General features: G+C 34.2%; 1 protein-coding gene and 1 long non-coding RNA gene across 4 annotated transcripts in view; both read right to left on the bottom strand.

The window, feature by feature from the left end:
• The window catches only part of LOC124427551 (nephrin-like), a 283,707-nt gene that overhangs the window by 109,143 nt on the left and 154,520 nt on the right, over window positions 1-20,044 (bottom strand). The gene's annotated exons all lie outside the window — the stretch shown is intronic.
• Window positions 1,723-7,668, bottom strand: LOC124427556. The gene is made up of 3 exons (XR_006942985.1): window positions 7,497-7,668; window positions 7,065-7,384; window positions 1,723-6,420 (listed from the first exon to the last, which is right to left on the bottom strand). It is a non-coding gene; the product is annotated as an uncharacterized LOC124427556 (long non-coding RNA).

Here is a 20,044-nt window from a genome sequence, read left to right on the forward strand (position 1 = left end):
TCTTTCCTCTGCTTTTCTGAGTCTCGTTTTTTTTTATTCCGCATCCTTTTCCCTCTTCTTTTTATTCTTTTATCTCACTTTCTGTCTTCTTTTACTTTGTTCATTCCATCGTCCGACGAGGTTTAAACACGAGTCTCTTAAAGCCGTTAGAATTACATTTTGTTCCTTCTCATCCCTATTTTCAGCTGGCCTTGTATTTGTTATTTTGTTCATATTTTTATTGCAGTTTTTTATTCATGAATATTTTTCACGACGTAAACAGAGTCGGAAAACAAGTTCGGCCGATACTATCACAAGGAAGGGGAAGTTTATCCAAACAACCGAAACTCCTTTCGCTTACTAAGATAAATATAGACGGAAGAATGTAAATATTTCTTTCGAGAAATTTTTTCTTGTATTAGAAATAGTCCAAAGTTAATATCTACTAATAGTAAATATAGTTTTTACTAGTGTCGAAGTTTTACATTGGTCGAATTCAACTTTAGCGTATTTTAGAGATTTCTTGGAAGGTTTGAACAATTTTATAGGTCGATGTTAAATTTTCATTCGGTAGTTTACACGACGAAGTAATTTCATTGATGGACGCATTACTTGAAATCGCGGTATGGTAACGCGAAGCACGTTCGTTATGAGAAAGTAACGAATCCCTAAGGTAGGAGTAACGGATAGAAGATGACGATAATGAGGAGGAGGAAGAGGAGTAGTAAGTGGAAACGTTCTCCCAACGTCAGCTATTTTCTCGATAATCGTTAGGGGGCTTGCCGGATCAATTAATTTCAGCTCTAAAGTGGGTAGTTTAGCGTACTGGGCCTGAATTATGAGTACGTGTAAACGTCGTCGCCCGGGTGCGGCCGAACGTAGGCATCCAAGCGCTGACTTGATCTCAACTCTATTCGGCCAATAACCATCTCTGTAGAATTTCATTAACGGACGACGGGGAAAGAGGGTGTAGTACCCTCCGGATTTGAGTTGTCGCGTAATCCCGACAGGAATCACCGATATTTCGTGCTGCGAATTCGCATAAATTATAGTTTCGACTTCCTTCGAGTATTCCGCTTGCAGATAAGGAAAGTAGTGAGGAAAATGGATGCATACTTTCTCCGATTCGAAGGCGTTCCTGTTAGATGTAAAGTAATACCACGCAACAGTTAACAGTTTCCATGATTACTCCAACCCTTCTCGTTGGGAGCCTTAGAAATCTCTTTGGCGTTAGTTCCTTTCTTCTTTCGAGACAAATATACAGTTCTGCGGTTTAAAAGCTCGTCGAAATAAATGACATATGCGCAACAATGCTTTCTCGGATTCATCAACTATTTCTATCATATCCTTTATTAAAAAGCCAGTTGAATATTTAGTTATCGTGTTAGTTGAATACATCTCGTTCACGTAAAAAATTTGCAAACAATTTATTACGAATAATCCGGTTATTTTGGAATTTCGTATATAATATAGGATCAAATTGAAGCAAAAGTTCTTAATTGGATTAAAATTTTACAAATCGATTACTCTTTTTCGAGACCTTTTATGCTTGTAGTTAAGTTTATAATTTCACGAGTTAAACTTTACGATCTGGAAAAAAAATTAGTCTGTAGAGAATAATCGATTTTTAAAATATATTTTATTTAACGAACAGACGATTTCAAAATGTTTATTTTGATGGTTTTGAAACGACGGTTTCAAATTCGCAAAAACATTTTAGAATCATCGTCTATGCGTGTAAAATATGAATAAATGATTATTGTTTTCAATGCAATCTAGTTGAATTGCGGAAGAGTAAAACACATTTACTCAGACTATCGATTGTAATAAAGTTCACGACAGATCCAGGAAAGAAAGTATTCTTGGCTGTAAAAATAGCATTTGTTGGATCGATTATAGTCGTCGTTTTATTCTATTGACAATGAAACTACGTACGAAGAGACAGTAGACATTTCTTTTTTTGATACACGTTATACAATATCCAAGTCATCGAACATACGATATTTTCACTATTCCATCTTCAGTAAAAGTCTACATCGAATAACAAAACGTATATTGTAAAAATCGTTGCTTGATTCTGTCTATAAAAGGATAGAATAGAAAAGCTATATGTATACCTATTAAACTTGCATAAAAATCAATTATGATTACATCGCCAACACGAACGACAATATTTTTCTTCTTTACTTTCTGGAGGCATGCTGCATCACGAAGTTTAATAACTGCGAACAAATGTCATAAATCAAGGGACTCGTCATCGTTAAACCCCGAGAGCAAAGTAGAGGGTAAACCGTTCGGAAGTTATTCAAAGAAAGATTGTCAAAGACGAGTGGTCGCACGAATGGCAAGTTATTCTGTTCGCCACCATTGTTATCTTCATCCTCTTCGTCGTTTCTCGGTGATTTAACGAAAGGCAAAATTCGTGCGGTCCTTTACATAACTGAATTCAATCGTAAAGCGTTTCCCTCGAGCTCAACGTTGCTTCCTTCTGAATGCTCGCCGACGAGGCTCAGGAATCTCTCTTTTCTCTCTTTTTCGGTTTGTCGAGGCAGATCGAGAAAGCGGGCAGAGGAAAGCGCGGTGTGGGAGAGAGGGTGGGAGTGGGAGGTGGTTTAACGCGTCTGAACACTAAAACGAATGTGGATTCGACTTCTATGAGCGTATCCGCCAGTCTCTTAGTTGTGTGTGCGCATGTATTACCGAACGTTCGTCCGTTGTATGTGTGCGTGAGGGAGTACCTCGCGACGTCTGAACGGCTTTCCATTCGGAAAAAGTTTACCAGAGAGGATCGAGTATAGGAAGAAAAACTGTTGCCACTACGGTTAGTTTAGCGACGCTTAGTAAAGTTAATGGTACGATACGGGCGAACCTTTGGAAAAAGGTTTCTCGCTTAGGTGCGCTCGAACGATCGTTCGAGGAAACGTTTTCTCTCTTTCTTCCTATCTTTCGTGGACTTTAAATCGATTCCCTTTTAAAAAGATTTCCGATCGAAAGTCACGCATAATCCATACTCTTTTACGATTAAGGGTTGGATTTTTCACATTACATTTTCTTCTTCTTCTTCTTCTTTTTTTTTTTCATTTAGATTAACACAAGCGAATTGTCAAATTCAATGAATTAATTTTAAATCATTGAACGTATTCGAATATAAACTCGACTTGATTGTTTCTAATATTCGAGATTCAACATTATTTCAAATTTAAATATAAATCAAGCCGATCAATATTTTCAGAGAACATTTCTAAGAATGTACAATGAATGTTTTAAGTTTACAGTAATAAAACTTATGTGTAATTTTTCAAGTGTTACTCGCTTTTCGCCAACGTATATGTGATCGTTTAGAAAAGACAGAACGAAGTTGGAACGAATATTGATCGAATCCCATTTTCAGATATTAACAGATCTTTATTTCAGAAACGAAGTAAAATGCGTTCACTTACGAAACCATTTTCAGAATGATTGCTCACTTTACATTATCTATTTCAAGGAGACATTAATACGAATAAACAAATTTTCTTGAGAAGAAACAATTAGTCTCAAAGTTTCTTTATCATTCAAAAATAATAATAATAACCAATAAAGATATAGTAATGTTGATAAATCATTCGTTTAGATGATCGTTTCCGATAGTCCTCTTGTCACTGATGTACTTAATATTATAGCACCATGAATTATTGCGACTTTTCTTACTGATAAAAGAAGAAGGAAAAGTTTAGGAAGAGAATAGAGAACGGGCGAAATTGGTTTGCGCGTCACTTGCTTCGTGTCAATATTTTCAGTAGTAACACTCTATGTCTAAGTCAACGTTGTGAGTCGAGTTGACTCAGGTGTACGCGCGCCCGCGCGCGGCCTAGAAAAAGAAAGACAGATAGAGAGAGAGAGAGAGAGAGAGAGAGAGAGAGAGAGAGAGAGAGAAAGAAAGGAAGAGAGAAAGAGAGAGAGAGAGAGAGAGAAAGAAGGAGAAGAAGAAAACGAGACTTGTGGTTTCGCATATAGGAGGATCGAAGAATAATCAAACCAGCAAGAGGAATGGATCGAGGTATTCTGAGGTGAATGGTCAAAGGGAAGGTGCAAGCTTGAATTTGTGGATGGTGGGTGAAAGACGAGACTGTGGGATAGTACGCATCACTATACGTTTGAAAACGTTTCTTCTACATAGAAAATAGACGGGCTGAAAGGTGAGTGTTTGTGCTCGCTAGATACGGACAAATTATTCAGTTTGGCAGCGTCGATTTATATATCTATTATTTGCTACTTGGCTGATCCATCGGCGATGTCTCACGAAGGATGAAAAAGATATGTATGCGGATGAAACGAATGCTTACGATAACGACGATTTGTTTTATCAAAGGCCGACACACCGATCTTTTATACTTACATATCGATTTGTCTTTCTTGAAAAGAAGACAGCATAGGATATATTAACGTACGCTTCCCGTCTATCTTGTAAAGATTAACGTTTAATAAAAGATTACTGATAGACATGAATGAATCTTTCAAGTAAATCCAGATTTCCTGAATTCGCTCGATAATATATATATATATACGGTTATTATGCCGGTTACAATCAAAACTTTTTCGATACGATCTTTGAAAATTTCTTACAAAATCATTATTACAAAAAAAAAAAAAAAAGGTTTATACGTTATAACTTTCAATGAAAATGGAAGTTCCCGTAACGCTATCCTAACAAAATTCGAAAGATTTTAAATTTCATTAAAATCAAAATACTAATTCTTAACTTCGTATTGTTCTTTCGAAGTCAATCTTTTAATCTTATTAATCAATGGTTTCACCAAAAAAAAAAAAAAAACGTCGACGTTCTTTTTTCGGCATTTTGGAAAAATATTACTTTTTTCTTTTTTTTTTTTTTATAACAATTTAACGGAGAAAATATATGTAGATATAAAAAGGAGCAATATAAAGATGGTAGACGAACAGGATGAACCTTATTCTCCTATGGGTGGAGATCTTTGAGCGAAGTTCTCGTCGGTACGTGAATAGTAGGAAATTGGAGAGTCCTCGTGAACATTCGAAGGTCATTCGTTTCTTCCAGAATGTACTTCTCCTTTCTTCGTTGAGTACTGCCGGTGAACGTTACGCTGCTTTACGGTACTCCGACCTTTCTACTGCAGCAAATAGCGTTATACTCACAATTTCTAATCCAAACTCTTGTGTAGGAAGTACTTTGAAATAGGGAAGTAAGCAACATTGATGATATCTCTCGGACAAGATGCAACATTTTATTTCGACATCGTAAAGTTTCCTTCGGAAGACGATCGTATCGACGAAACTAACAAAAAGCTTGTCATCGAAGTTCATGTCATTTCATATGTATTATTACCTAATGTTGCTATAGTTTTCTTGACATTGCTATTGTAATTGAATTCACGAACGCCTACGATTTTACTTAATGAAGTTACCACCGAGACAAGTGGTATTAAACCTTGCTGTTATCAAATATTACGTCTTGACTACCACTACCGACAAAGCATCTATTATCTTAGAGTAGAATACCTAGTCACCTTTCTGTACTTTCCATTGTATTTTAGAAGCCGTAACTTGGCTGGGACAAAAGATTGTGTTTACAGTTACAATATATAGACAATTTAGGTATAATAACTCTTCTCTTTTTCCAAACAGGCTAATAATGTTGCTTAAATTAGATGTGTTGGAAGAGACGAGAGAGAAAGGATTGCATCAAGCGTACTTTTTCCGATAGGAAGAAGCATATTTTCGAATAGTAATAAAGAAATTGACGTTGGCAGGACCTGACGAAATATATCCTTTTAGTGAAATATAAATAGACGAGGAGATAACGATCTCACGAGATTTTCATAGTTTTTATTAAAGTTTTGTTAAGAGAAAATAAAAGAGTTTTGTAAAAAAAAAAAAAAAGGTATATTACGATCTTTCGGTGTAACTCGTTAAAACGTTTCATAAATAACCTAGCGGGTTCACATATTCGCCTTATTTCTTGGTGACATAATCGCGCTAATGGTTGTTCGCTATGTTGGGAACGATTTTCAGAAAGTACTTTCATCGCGAAACGTTCACGTCGTTTGTTTCCCCAGAAAGTCGAGCTTTCCGTTTGCTACAGTTACATCTTGGCTCTTTTATAATAATGTTACGCTCGTTCAACAAGCACTCTTACACCATAATCGTTATGATCACTGCCGGCAAGACGATTATTGGCTATGTTGCTGCAAGTGCCAGGCATATACACGAGCCACACGTTTTTATCTTTTCTCACAAAATGTCCATGTTTTCCCTCTTTTCCTCATTCTCGAGACTTTTGAGATCGTTTTTCGTTTTAACCCGACGCGACGGAACTTGCGTTTGACACACGTCACAAAACTTCTTGCTACCTTTTCCTTTTTTTTTTATCCCTCTGGTTAACGTCATTAACTTTGCATGCTCGCTTCGTTTTAGACTTCTTATCTATATGTTATCGAGAAAATGATTTTGTTTTAACGTTCGCGTTATACTTCGTTACATTAGTTATTAAAATATACTCGCAATTTTAACCATCGTGATCTTTAGACGAATTCGCTCAGTCACAGATAAAATATAATGATCAATAATAATTAAAATTAATTTAATAAAATAATAATGTACGGAAATATAGTCTATTATTTTTATCATCTTTCGTTCGATCTATCAATTAATTCTTATTTTAAATAGACGTTTTAAAGTTTATTTATATACAATCGTACCGTGACCGTTCCTTGACCGAACATTTACGTATATATGGTCGTCGAAGAACGTTCGTGGATGTGCTAATCAATTTGACGTCATTCATGGATAATACACGTTAGGATATATTTATGCAAGTCCGTAACTTTTCGTGATGAGATTGATTCATCGACGCTATTCTATTTTTTTTTTCGTAGTTTCAACGCCTGAGATGTTTATATATTTTTTTATTTGAAAAGTTTGTTCTAGTTTTCTTATACTATAATAATTTATGTATATATATATATATATATATATTCTCACGATAATAACGACTGTGCCAATAATTATTTTATATTCTTCCTAATATTATACTAAAAATTTTTCATTTCGTTGATTAATAGTATTACCTTATTTTGCATAGAGTTTTGACGTTCTTGTTGTTCGATATTGCAATGGAGAGCACACGAAAGTCGAGAGCTATCTGCTTCGAATACGCTCTTTGGGAAGAACGTGCAATCAAGCTCGGCTAACGAGAGCGTAGATATCTCTGAGTTCTTTCGCCATGTCATTTCCGGGTACAAGGTTTTTTTCGAAAGTGCAGCTTATCCGTGATCTTTCTAGTATCCACTCTGAAAAGTGTCTTTTGCACTTTTTTTCTCATTTCTATGTATCCCATATCTTCTTTCACTTTTTAACTGGTCGACCATCTGTCCGTTTCTGTGACTTTCTATCATAGTACATGGAATGAGAAGGAAAAAGGAAATATATATGTATGCGTGATATATATATATATATATATAGAGAGAGAGAGAGAGAGAAGGAAATTCAGACTTACGTACATATATATAACTGTTGATTTAATTAAAAGAAATAAAGATATATAGATAGATGATAAAGTATTAAAAACGTTTAACAGCTAACACTCAACTACTTCGACTGGTAGTCTTTTCGCTTTGTCGACATTCGTCGTCTTTCAAGGCTTATCTGTTATTTGTTTTGCCTCGTTCACACTTCTCTCTTCCTTTTGCTCTCTCTCTCCCACTCCGCTATCTATTCTCTCACTCATTCCTATATATATATATATATATATATATATATATATATATATATATATTGTAAGAGATTTCTTATCTTTTCCTTGAATAGATGTTCTTTGTTTGGGATAGTCTTCTTGAGACAATGTTTACATGAAAAGCTAATTCCTCGAATTTATCAAAACAAAAAAATAGAAAGCAATCGGTCGACGTGTTAAGACGTAACGAGGCAATTGACTTTGAACCTTCATAGAAGAAACATCTTACCGAATGTATAAACGTTAAGTATGTCGAAAACTATATAATCTGATGTTAAAACTTGCTCCATGAAATTTAAAAATTAATTGGAAATTAGATAACAAGTTCTATGTTCTTATTAGAGTTCGTTTTAAGAATTATTATTTTCAATTAAAGAGCGCTCTTAGTGATGCACGATTTAGATTCATGAGTGAAAATGTGTTTCTATTAATTCATATTATTTTATGAACGACGCAGTTTCTTAAGATCACGACAATAAATCGTTCGAATTTGCGTCAAAGTAGCGATGCTGTTTCATGATTGTCATCTTTCTTGTCGTTAAGGGAAACGAACCCCATTGAAAAGAAAAAGAAGGAAGAAAGCTGTAAAAAGAAAAACTGTGCTACGTTAGAAGGGACGTAGTAACAGTTACGTCGAAGAAGAAGAAGAAGAAGAAGAAAGCAAGGCTGCGAGGGTGGGCTTTATTATGTCTGAGGAGGAGTCACGCGAGTAAGAAGCTAAGGAGAGATATAGCTTAAGCCGAGGACAAAAACTAGAACGGGGGGTTTGCCTTCAGTGTCTTTTGCACGAGGGATACGGGATCACATAAAGGGTTTTATTATGTCTCCCTTTTTCTCCCTTTCTGGGAGAAACCACAACGAAGAGCTAGCGGCTAACAATAAGAGAGACACGTGCGCTCGTACACGCTACGTGCTCTCTTCGATGACTCGCGTAGAAAATATGTACCCTTGGGATTCGTATGAAAACTGGTAATCTTTGAAGAGACAAATTAATGTATTCGTTCGTAGTAATATCATTGATGAATCGAATTAAAGCTGAATCCCCTCATCGTTTAATATGGATAAAATGAAATTTCCAACACTAATATTCCTTACTAATATCCAGAGTGTAGCTAAAATAACGCAACGATGTCATTGTCCCTTCAAGCCAAGCGATATCGATTGATTCGAGTTATCGTGGAATCTCCTATCGCTACCGACATATCCATCACCTCTTCGAGCCGCGTAAATAAATTACGTTCGCGTGACATTTACCTTTTATACTGGCACAGCTTTACCTTCGATCCTTCTTTCACTCTTCCTCGCTTTTTATCCTTTCCGCTTCTTCCTCTCATTGCCTCTTGCGAAAAAGAAACTTTTATAAAAAGATGTGTTTTTTCTTCAAAGAGACGAAAACGTAGAACCGCATGTGGTCACTCAAAGAGTTTTCCCATGTGTGAATAAATCCAAGAAAAAGAGATGGTTATGTCAAACAGATGGAAGAAAGAAAAGGAAGGCGAAACGAGTGCAGTCGAGAGGCAGTGAATCGTCCTGTAGTAACCTCTTCGATGGTATGTTACGAACATAACCCTCGAACGAATGTCCTTTTGATTGCTCGCCCGTTAAGAAGGATGATACGTTTTCTTTTGAATTTGCAATGTTGCGTAAGTATTTTCTCTTTCGTTTCTTTTTAGCCAGTTTTCTTTTTATTTTCTTATTCGTTTGAATATCTGGTGGACAGAAGGAAATTATAAGTGGGATAACATGAGAAATATTCTTCGGATTTGTTTGAAATGTAATTGAATCGACGATAATGTATTCTCAATTTTCTATTAAAACATATTTTGAATACTATCTTTTTCCTTTTAAATTTAGAGAAATTTTCAACTTACTTTTTTCTTTTCTTTTTTCTTTTTTTTTTTCATAAAACTATTTTCATAAACTTCAGGAAGTCGATATAACGTTTCTTTAATTCTCGAGATTTTGCTCGGAGAAAGATTGTCCTGGCTGAATTTTTACTACCGAGAGAGATCTCCCTTGAATATCCGTATATCGTTTCTTTTCGTAATACGATAAAAGAAAAGGCTAGATGTGCGGAAGCGAAATACGGAGCGATGAAATAACGAATTATCCGAGCGAAAAGCTGTCGCTGTCGATGGAGTTGGGTATCTCTATCTACGTCCGATAGGAGAGACCGTTAAGCAAGGGTAGTAAAAAGCCAAATGACGCGAGACAATCGAAAGAATCCATTCGCTTTTCATTTAATGACGATACTGAAATATAAGGCTTTCTATCGCTAGCTGGTACATTGAACGAAAGCGTGTACATTACGTGGCTATTCACGGCTACCGGTTTATGTGCCAAAATATTATAGTCAACTAAAAATTCGTCTATTTGTGCGTGCCCGTTTATGATCGATCTTTTTAAATCTATAATTTTTTTTTTTCTTCTAACAAAGAACGACGTCACCAGGATCAAACGATCTCTATCAATGGCGCACGTATAAAATCAATAATTCTCGAATGTTTGTTTTCCGTCATTTTTTTTCTTTTTTTTTTTTTTTTGTTTTTTTTTGTTTTTTCATGAAAATCATACATAGAAGCAATAAAAGATGATTTCGAATTGAATTAAATTCTTCGATATCACGAATATGAATTGAAATTATGGAATTGTTAGGAACAACGCATTTAATATTCTACGATGTTGTCAAAATTACGACCGTCTAGCTCAATGATTCGCATATGCGAGCAAGATGAATATTCGACCAATCTCTTTCTCGGCCATAGCATGGAATCGTTAAAAAGCAATTCTCCTCCGATATGAGGAAGGATACGTGTAAGGATTGGCACGAGGCCCAAATTCGTTGCCTCGGGCCCGGTTTTATGACATCGCTCCTTTCATTCGTACTCGTTGGATGACTACGGATGGATTAGAAGACTACGACAATTTTTACTGTCGCCTAGGAACTCGTAAAGATTCTCAATTCGGTGTTGCCACGAACAACGGCTAGCGTAATATTCGATTTTCTAACCGTGCTGGTTTCCGCATAGGTAATTAACGTTCCCGCAATTACGACTATGTACCACCAATTTGGAACCATCTCCAAGGTAAATGGCGTTAATTACGCTACAAAGTTTCATTCTTCAACAGGCTAAAAGAGCACGTAGAGTGTTTCTTGTCTATGTGAATTGTTAATAATTAAGATATTATATCTAGTACATTCATAAATTTGTACAGTTCAGAAATCAAAACGGAAGTAAAGTTTAAATGTATCTTTGTAATAGTTTACCTCTTGTTTATGATGCCATCATTTCAGACGATTATACAAATATAATATAATAAATATAAAACTCCGTAGACATTTTTGCATTTTCGACAAGAATAATAGAATGTTCGATAGTTGAAACAATAAAACTAGTCGCTTCGATTCCATTCACCATCGAAAAGCTCGTAAATATTTATGAAATTATCGTACGGGCTAAATCAGTTTCGAGGATTTGAATCTTTAACGAAAGAATGAATTTACATGAGTACTCTTCTAAAAATAGTAATTTTTTATCGTGTTATCATTGCTCTTAATAGGTTCGTTATACCGACAGTAATAGCTCCTTCGTGTATCGAGAAGCATCGGTTTGACCGAAATAATAAAGGCGACGGTGGATAGTTCTTTTTTGTAGGCCTTGGCGTGTAAGAAAACGGTAAATAGTTAGAAAGGTGCAAAATTAAGCGCGTTTCTAGTGGCCCAGGGTATTCGGCCGTGCAAGGTTTTAAATAAAGCGATAAATTTTGAGGGAGCAGAGGGCGAACGGTCCTTAAGTAAAATCTTCGTTGAACTAGAAGGAAAGATTTATAGGATGTTTAAATCGGTAAATAGTTTCGTACTGGGTAATCCTTTTTGTAAGAGGATACACACTTTTTCGTTTAATAAAAAAAAAAACAAAGGAAAAAAAAAAGAAGAAAAAAAGAAGAAGAAGAAAAAAGTAAAGAAGAAAAGAGAGTAAAAAAAGTGCGAAGAAAAGGGCCAACAGTTTTTAGATGCTTAGAGTACGTTCGACATCAAACGTTATCTCCTTTAATACTCGCTCCAACGAAACTTGGAAGTACGCTTTCGTATTATTTGTTAAAACGATCTCGGGCAATTCGCAAGAACTTGGTCCATTTGCAAAAAGTTGAAGCTCTTTTTTCTTCCTCTCCTTTCTTTCTCCTTCTTACCGCTACTTTCCACTCCTCACGCTTTATTCGCCTTCTCGGTCGTTGTTCTGGAATATAGTTAGGAACTTCACGCGTTCTTATCTAACGTTACTTATGGCGATTTTAAAAACTTAAAGTCGCCTTGATCAGCCGTTGAATATATTACGACCAAACTCTCTCTCTTTCTCTCTCTCTCTCTCTCTTTTCGCTCAATACGAAATATCTTCCTAACCTTTCGATCCTTCCTTTTATTTGTAAATATATCACGAATACGATTAGCAATAAACGAATATACTTATATTTATTTCTGACATTGTTTTAAATTGTTTATTTCTTTTATTTCTTTTTTTTGTTTTATCTTCGATAAAACAAAAACTCCGATAATTTCTAATATCATTATCGATATTTCACTTAACTCAAATGTAGTTCATTGTTACGGTTAATCGGCTGATAACGAATTTATGCACAACCGTTCACAGCTTGCGGCGTTCGTTATTATGAAACACGTAGGTTATTGTGTTGAAAGCAAGAGGATCGTTAGTTCCTTTAAAGTTGTATACCAGACGTTGACACAGGAAAGATTAATGTATCGAACGATGGAGGACAATTTTCTGAAGACCGATAAAGACCAAAGGAAAAAGACAGCTTCCTGTTCGTGTCGACTCTCTTATTAAGTTGTCAGTAAAATTGGATTAGTAGATTTATCGATTTGCTCTTTAACTATTTTAGATTTATAATATTTCGTTATGTATATGTGTGTGTGTGTGTGTATGTGTGTGTGTGTGTAATGCTTGATTCTTGAATTTGATTTTGAACAAAATTATTTTCTCGCAAACGTAATACTCATATGTTGATTTCAGCGATTTGATTAATATCAAACCAGTTTTGATATTAATATATTATAAATTCGTCGGATCTCTTGATTTCAAACATAGGGTTTTTAAAATATAGAAATATTTGCAATTAGAAATATAAAATTTCAATAGTTTCGAATATTATTTCAGCAAGTTTCCAATATAGTTTGTAAATTATTTTAATTATGATAGAAATTTTTAACATATTCGTCATTTCTGTAAATGTTAATTTAATTTAGTCGAATATATTTGTCTCTCTTATTTAATTTTTATATTCATACTTTTTTTTTGTACAATTTATTTTGTTTGCCTTTCATAAAGTAATAATCTCTTGATTCACTTTAAGAGGTAAAAGATAAGGGACTTCCTTGCCTCAACTTTTTCTTTCGTATAACAAGACTACGTTTACTTCCTTAGACGATGCTACCTGTCGGGACTTTGATTTACGGGATAGCTAACGATACCATGGTCGTAAAGGTCGTAACGTTCTAAGATGTAGATAGACCGCACGAAATAACCATCTACAAAAGTCCGAGCCATAGACCGGATAGTCGTTAATTACTCGAGTCTGTCGATAAAGCGTTATCACCCAATGGCATACCAACCGACGACGAACAAAACGTCGGTCCTATATCTAAAATAAAATGTTTATTTTAAAATAAGCTTATCAAATTATTTCTAATTTGATATTATTTATCGAACGATCAATAATGCATTATCACTGATCATATATTCTTATGCAATGATTAATTCGTCTGGGTTGCGTGTGCATGAATGCGTACGTAATATAATGGACTCAAGTGGCAATTAACTTCGTAATTGATTTCATTGTGAATAATTATTTGGGTATTTTAATTATTCGATCTGCTATAGTAATGCAAGGTTTAAAAAATTAGCAAAAAATCTGATAGCTCATCGAGTAGCTCATTTATTACGAGATATGCCACGTCGTATTGAGTTTCATTTAAAGATATGGCAAATCAAAAAATGCATTCTATATTATATACGTATAGTTACATATAATCTCATTCGTGTCGATCCCTTGAAAAAAAAAAAAAAAAGAAAAGAAGAAACATATCCTTTTTTATTTCTTTCATTTTTGATCATGACACATGTTTTTTTAATTAATAAGTTACTTTTTAGAAAAAGGTAAAGAAAGATGTTCGTTATTATCATCACAAAGACAAAATAACTACTTAATTTTCTTTAGTGCTTCCGACCATTATAATCTCGCACATTCGCTCCAATGAAAAAGTACACGCAGAAACATACGGATATGCACACTTTTAGAAAAAGACCTGACGTTAGTAGGAACGTGGCCTTGCGGAAGAGTAAATTAAAACGCTCGCGGCTTTGGCTGCCGTAGACGTTCCGTCGTTTATACACAGCTGTACACGAATGCCTCTGTCTTTTTGTACGTAGGTTGTATGTGCATGCATGTCAAGTTTGCGAACGACTTCCAAAAAGCTCGGAGCAACTACTCGGTCAGAAACGAAGAAACGCGGAATCGTTTGAGCAAAATATTAAATCGCCACGAAAATATTTTTTCTTTTCTATTTCGAACTTCGTTTTATATATCCAACTTTTATATCTCGCATAAAATATATTTAAATTCATGAAATTTTTGTATAATATTATCGACGATAATTATTCCGTACTGTTAAATAATATTTCAGTGTTCTAATTAGAAAATACTGATGGTTAATTCTCCTTATTGTAAATTGATAAATGCATCTTTCATATGCACTTGTCTATCCTTTAAATATATAAGCATATACAGTACATATGTATATGCCTACCCATATTACGGAGAATTGTTCCTTGAAATTTTCGTAAACTGGAGGTATGTGAATTCGTGAAAATGACCTATTAAAGCTTAATGGAAATCCTATTCCCTTGAATCAGAATCGGAAGATGTTGTAACTTATTTCAAAGCGTAAAGCTGGAAGGCTTTAGCTGCCCGTTACAATAATTGGATTTGTATATGAATTATATGCCGTTATAACCTTCTCGCTTTGCACCTTCTATCTCAAAATATTATTCCTTATGGAATTTAACCTTCAAATCATAATCATAAATTTCTCTAATAAATATAAAGAACAGATTATTTCATTTATAAACACATTACGACGGAATTATTTATTAATACAATCTCAAAATGTATCTTGCATATATAATTACGTTAAATAAACATATTGATCTAATATTAGTTAACGCTTAAATATTTATATTTCAGCGAATTGATATATTTGTAATATTAATAATTGTGGTAAGTAGGTAATTAATAACAAAGCGATAATATAACAAAAGTTATCAAATCTTTCTAATCTCTATTATCGAAGCTATCCTTCGATTGATAACACAATTTTTATAATGCTATATTTTATAATAAATTATTTTTACTAACGACAGAGATTTTACTTAACGACAGATCTAGCGTTAATTCACGCGTTTTTATAAACGCACTTGTTCATTTGAAAAGTAGAACAGCAGAATAATCGGGCAATTAGCGAAATTGGATTTTCGCGCGCGACAAGAACGGAGTGAAATATTTTTCTCGCATTTATTCAAATATCAGCCAACAAATGTAATTAATATAACGATTTGTATGATGCAATTAAATACTTTAAATACTGTGATTTAATCCGCAGTGATTTGAGAAACGATGCAAAACGATTTCGTAAAAGATAATCGCAGTTTCTTTTTGTAAATTTCTTTTAGCATATAATCGTTTTGATTTATTGTTCAATGTATTAACAATAATAAAATGGTATATCAAATATTGTGGAATTATAGGCGCGCATTCTGTATCGATTTTGAACGTATTAACGCGGCTAGCTCCATCTCCATTTAATTACCACTTAAAGCCATATAAATAGCGCTTCTATAGCGATACATCATATCGAATGCACCTGCTCTCTGTTCAGTCTGCGTGTACATGCAAGATCATGATTTTTCACTAACGAGAGTTCTTTGAGTTCGCGTGTCCCTCGATATCTTTCAAAAGCGTGTCGCTTTGAAGCCTACAGTCACCATCTGATGACCACTGAATTCTCTATTGCACCGTCTCACGTGTATTATTTAAAAGTATCTTGTTTAAAAGGAGCACACGTCATTACATATATGTATATATTCTTTTTATATATAAAATTAGAACTTTTATTAATTACGTTCATTTTTCTTTTTATCCATGTATTTCATCTCGACTTTATTCCATTAGCAAATCTTAAATATTATATTACAATATTGAGTTGTAAATATCGATGTAAAGAAATATTGAATAGAATTGTATTTATTTATATAGATATAAAATTTCAATATTTTCTACTTTACAAATATATTATCTATTATATGATATTCTAATGTACAGTATATATTTTTCAGGGATATAGCCACTTTGTGATATTGAAATTAATCAAACTTAGTGAAAGGAATGAAAAGGTATAAAAATATAATACGCATACTAGTGTGTAATTTTGATGTTCCCTGTATATTCGAAACTTCGGATAAATTTGTTTGGTATATTTCACGCCGATTTTCGATCGATAATAAATATTTGTTATCAATTATATGATATCGATGAATGAGTGGTTATTTAGAAAGATCCTATTTTCAACGGTGAATAAACACTCGTAACGGTCCATTTTATATTATACACTGACGATTTAATGGGAAAGAAGTATGCGCGCTATACTATTATATATAATGTCGTTTTCTTGTACGAAGTGCGCGCGTACAATAAAATTTGGATGGACGAGATGAAAGGCGTGACGAGGTTGGGAAGGGGAAAAGGGAGAGAATAATTTCAAAATGGTAAGCGAACCTGCCGGCGTATAGTTTAACGACGCGTCTACGAGCGCGATACTAATGATAATTTTCTCTGAATTCCAGCAGGTAATATACCTACTATAATAGCGAACGTAATATAGTCTTGTCAGACTACAAAGAGAAACAGATCAAGAATAAAGGGGACGTAGAAGGTGTGTGGCCGACAAAAAGACAGGAATGGTTCGTTCATTGCTCTATTATTACATCACAAAATTCAATTTGTTCGTACAAGCGAATATCAGTTTGAATTAATTTTATGTAGATATTAGATTCATGCTTGATTAGCAGCTAGCTTGGCTCTTCGTGAAATGACCTGATAGTTTAGAGATTGATGTTTAAAATGACTGACTGTTTCTCTCTATTTCTCTCTCTCTCTCTCTCTCTCTCTCTCTCACTATTTCTCTTTAAACTTGTTCATCAAATAATAATAATATCTAATTATGAACGTTCTAATCAGTCGTATCATTCTATCGGTCATTCTGTTATGTGTTATATTGTACGTACGTTAGAAATATAATTGCGACCTCTTTATCGAATTGCAAAGAGGAAGAAAAGTGTGAGCTTGAGAAGGAAAAAAGATATAAACGACAAGTAGTTGCATGAGAGAAAGAGAGACAGAAAGAGAGAGAGAGAGAGAGAGAGAGAGAGAGAGAGAAAACGCTAATTACTATCGGTTGGACGGTTCATTTCAATAGAGTTCATTAGCGATGGTAGAAGCTCAATGTCCAGCCATGGTTCAACGCCAAAGATCGGCAGAGAGAGAGAGAGAGAGAGAGAGAGAGAGAGAGAGAGAGAGAGAGAGAGACAGAGAGAGAGAGAGAGAGAGAGAGAAAGTAAAGCGACCAAAATCAGGAGCGACCAACAAGAAAAAAAAGGGACCGGAATGAAAAACGGACCGAGAGCGCTTCTATAGTTAGTTCGCTTCACGAGTGTCCCTTTGCACATAAAAATATTCAAGCTTTTCCGTGATCAACGTGTCGCAATGGTTTTCCTTTTGTGTTCTATCTTCAACGATGGTAATTTTCAAATGATTGAATGTACGAAGGTAATGAACAATACGAAGATATAGTTGAAAAAACATAGAGATTTTTTATATTCTTGAAAATATCCAAATATAAGATGAAATGGATAGTAGAAAAAGGTAACGATACGAAGAACTTAAAACTCATAAATTTTCTAGATGAGGGAGAAAATGTATTTGAGAGTTTACGCATTCACGTGATATTTTTTCTTTGTACGTGTAGAAACATGTCTACGCAATGGAACGATGGTGTAGTTCAATGAATTATTAAAAAGGGCTCGTGGTTGCTCGAACGCAAAGCGCTCTCTTTTTTCGGGCTTACACGCGTCATCGTGTTTTATTCCGATAATACTTGCTTCAAGAAAGACGCCCTTCGATCAACAACCAGCCCTTACTAGAGTTTCTCTCTTATTATTATTCCGATGACACCTTTGATTACGTTCAAATGATCTATCTATGCTCGAATTAAAATCGTCTGTAGTTAATGTATCACAGAAAATTGTACACACTTATTTTTTTTTCACAATATTATTTGTGAGAAATAAAAAAAGAAAACTATATCGAGTCTTATACAATGCGCGATGTGTTTGATTAATCGAAATATTTCTATCGAATGATGTACATATATTTAACGATCTGATCATTGTGTTTTCCAATCGAAAGGAAAGGAATTTTTTTTTTATAAATAGAAAATGAATTTCTCTCATTGATCTATGTTAGAGTTTCCGTATATTGGAGGGAGATATGTTTCGGCCAATAATATGAGATTGGTTTTATATAAACCGGTTCATAAAATTTTTACAACCTATCCTTCATCTTCGTTACAGATTTCAACAAGAATGCAATAAAAATTTATTGTTTTTCTATTTTATGTTTCATCCGAGGTAAATTATTTATAAAAGATCATTATAAAGTATTATCATAGTACCGTTAAATTAATTGACTTTGAAACCTGTACAAATCATAAGAAACAATATTTCTCTCTTCCTACGTGTTATATTTTGCTCTATTTAAAGTCAATATCGACATTTTGAGATTGTTTTTATATAGATAAGAAGAAGAAGAAGAAAAAAAAAGAAGATATTTCAATCAGGTATAACTTTCTCAAAGAAAGAAGAACCACTTGTCTATTCGAGTAACATTGCCAAACTTTCCTACGAAGTTCGTTCATCTATCGTATGCATTCTTTGCTCGGTATTCGTGAATAACTTGCGTGGGAACATTGGAAGGCTTTTTCAGCTCCACGGAGGATCTCAATAGAGAGAAAGAAAGAGAATAAGAGAAAAATAAAGAAAACAAGAGAGAAGAGTGTAAAGACAAAATACAGGTGTTATTCTGGAAGAAAGTTTTACCACGAAATTGAAATGTATTTTTGTTTAAACGACTTCGAGGATAACAATGATTTAATACTGATGATTAATATTATATGTATTAGTAATTCTGTCAAAATAGTAATCGATTAAGATAAAGTAAACGATTGTGATTTATTTCTTCGAGACAATTTATCGTACTTTGATAATTTCTTGCGTGTAAGGGTTACATTATTACGTTCAGACGTATGAACGACGTAAAACAGAAGAAAAGGTGACTAATATATATCAGTGAATGAAGAGTATAAGAGAAATAGAGAGAGAGAGAGAGAGAGAGAGAGAGAGAGAGAGAGGAAAGGTGTAAAACTTCATTCGAAAATGCTGGCGTATACGGTTTGCTTGGCAGTGGCAAAGGTATGCTACCATAGAGAGTACCAAAGTCACCTGTGATTTAAAACTCTTCTCCAGTGCGGCAAAGCATTAAGTGTTATTAGTTGAATGGTTGTTCGTGTCAGACGTACAGTACGTATAAATGTCTAAAAATGATCACTCATGTTTCTTTCTTTCACAAGTTTGAAATTTTAATGAACGCGGCTATGACAAACTTTTTTAAATTATGTTTTTTTTTTTTTCCAATATCTTCGGCATTTCTTTTCGCACTCTATACTTATTTTATTTTTTATTCTTTTAAACGATACCATAACGTACCATCTCTCTTCATAAAAATAGAAATATGTGTGATAGTTTGACGAGGAAACGTCGCATTTGTTTTCTTTTATCGTTTTCTCACGCGTCGTCCATTTAAATTATAATTAATTGCAAATGTTAATTTCATAATCAGGAAAAATATATTAAATGTCGTTTAAAAAGTTAAATCACGAAGGTGATTCTCGAACGATGTAAATGGATTGACTAATTGTAAGTAGATAGAAATATGTAAGTAATGTACGTCACGAAATACTTTAAGGGTGGCTGATCGTTACCGGCGAAACAACGGACCCATAAATGTCCCAAATGCCATAATTTACTGCTTTATTCCGTGCACAAGAGTATTAAGTTACGCTAGGAAGGATAAGTAGTGTTCGAGATTTCATGACCTGCAAGAAAGTAAATCGAGTAAATAAATATCGAG

This window comes from Vespa crabro, chromosome 10 (genome assembly GCF_910589235.1).
Source record: "Vespa crabro chromosome 10, iyVesCrab1.2, whole genome shotgun sequence".
Lineage (NCBI taxonomy): Eukaryota > Metazoa > Arthropoda > Insecta > Hymenoptera > Vespidae > Vespa > Vespa crabro.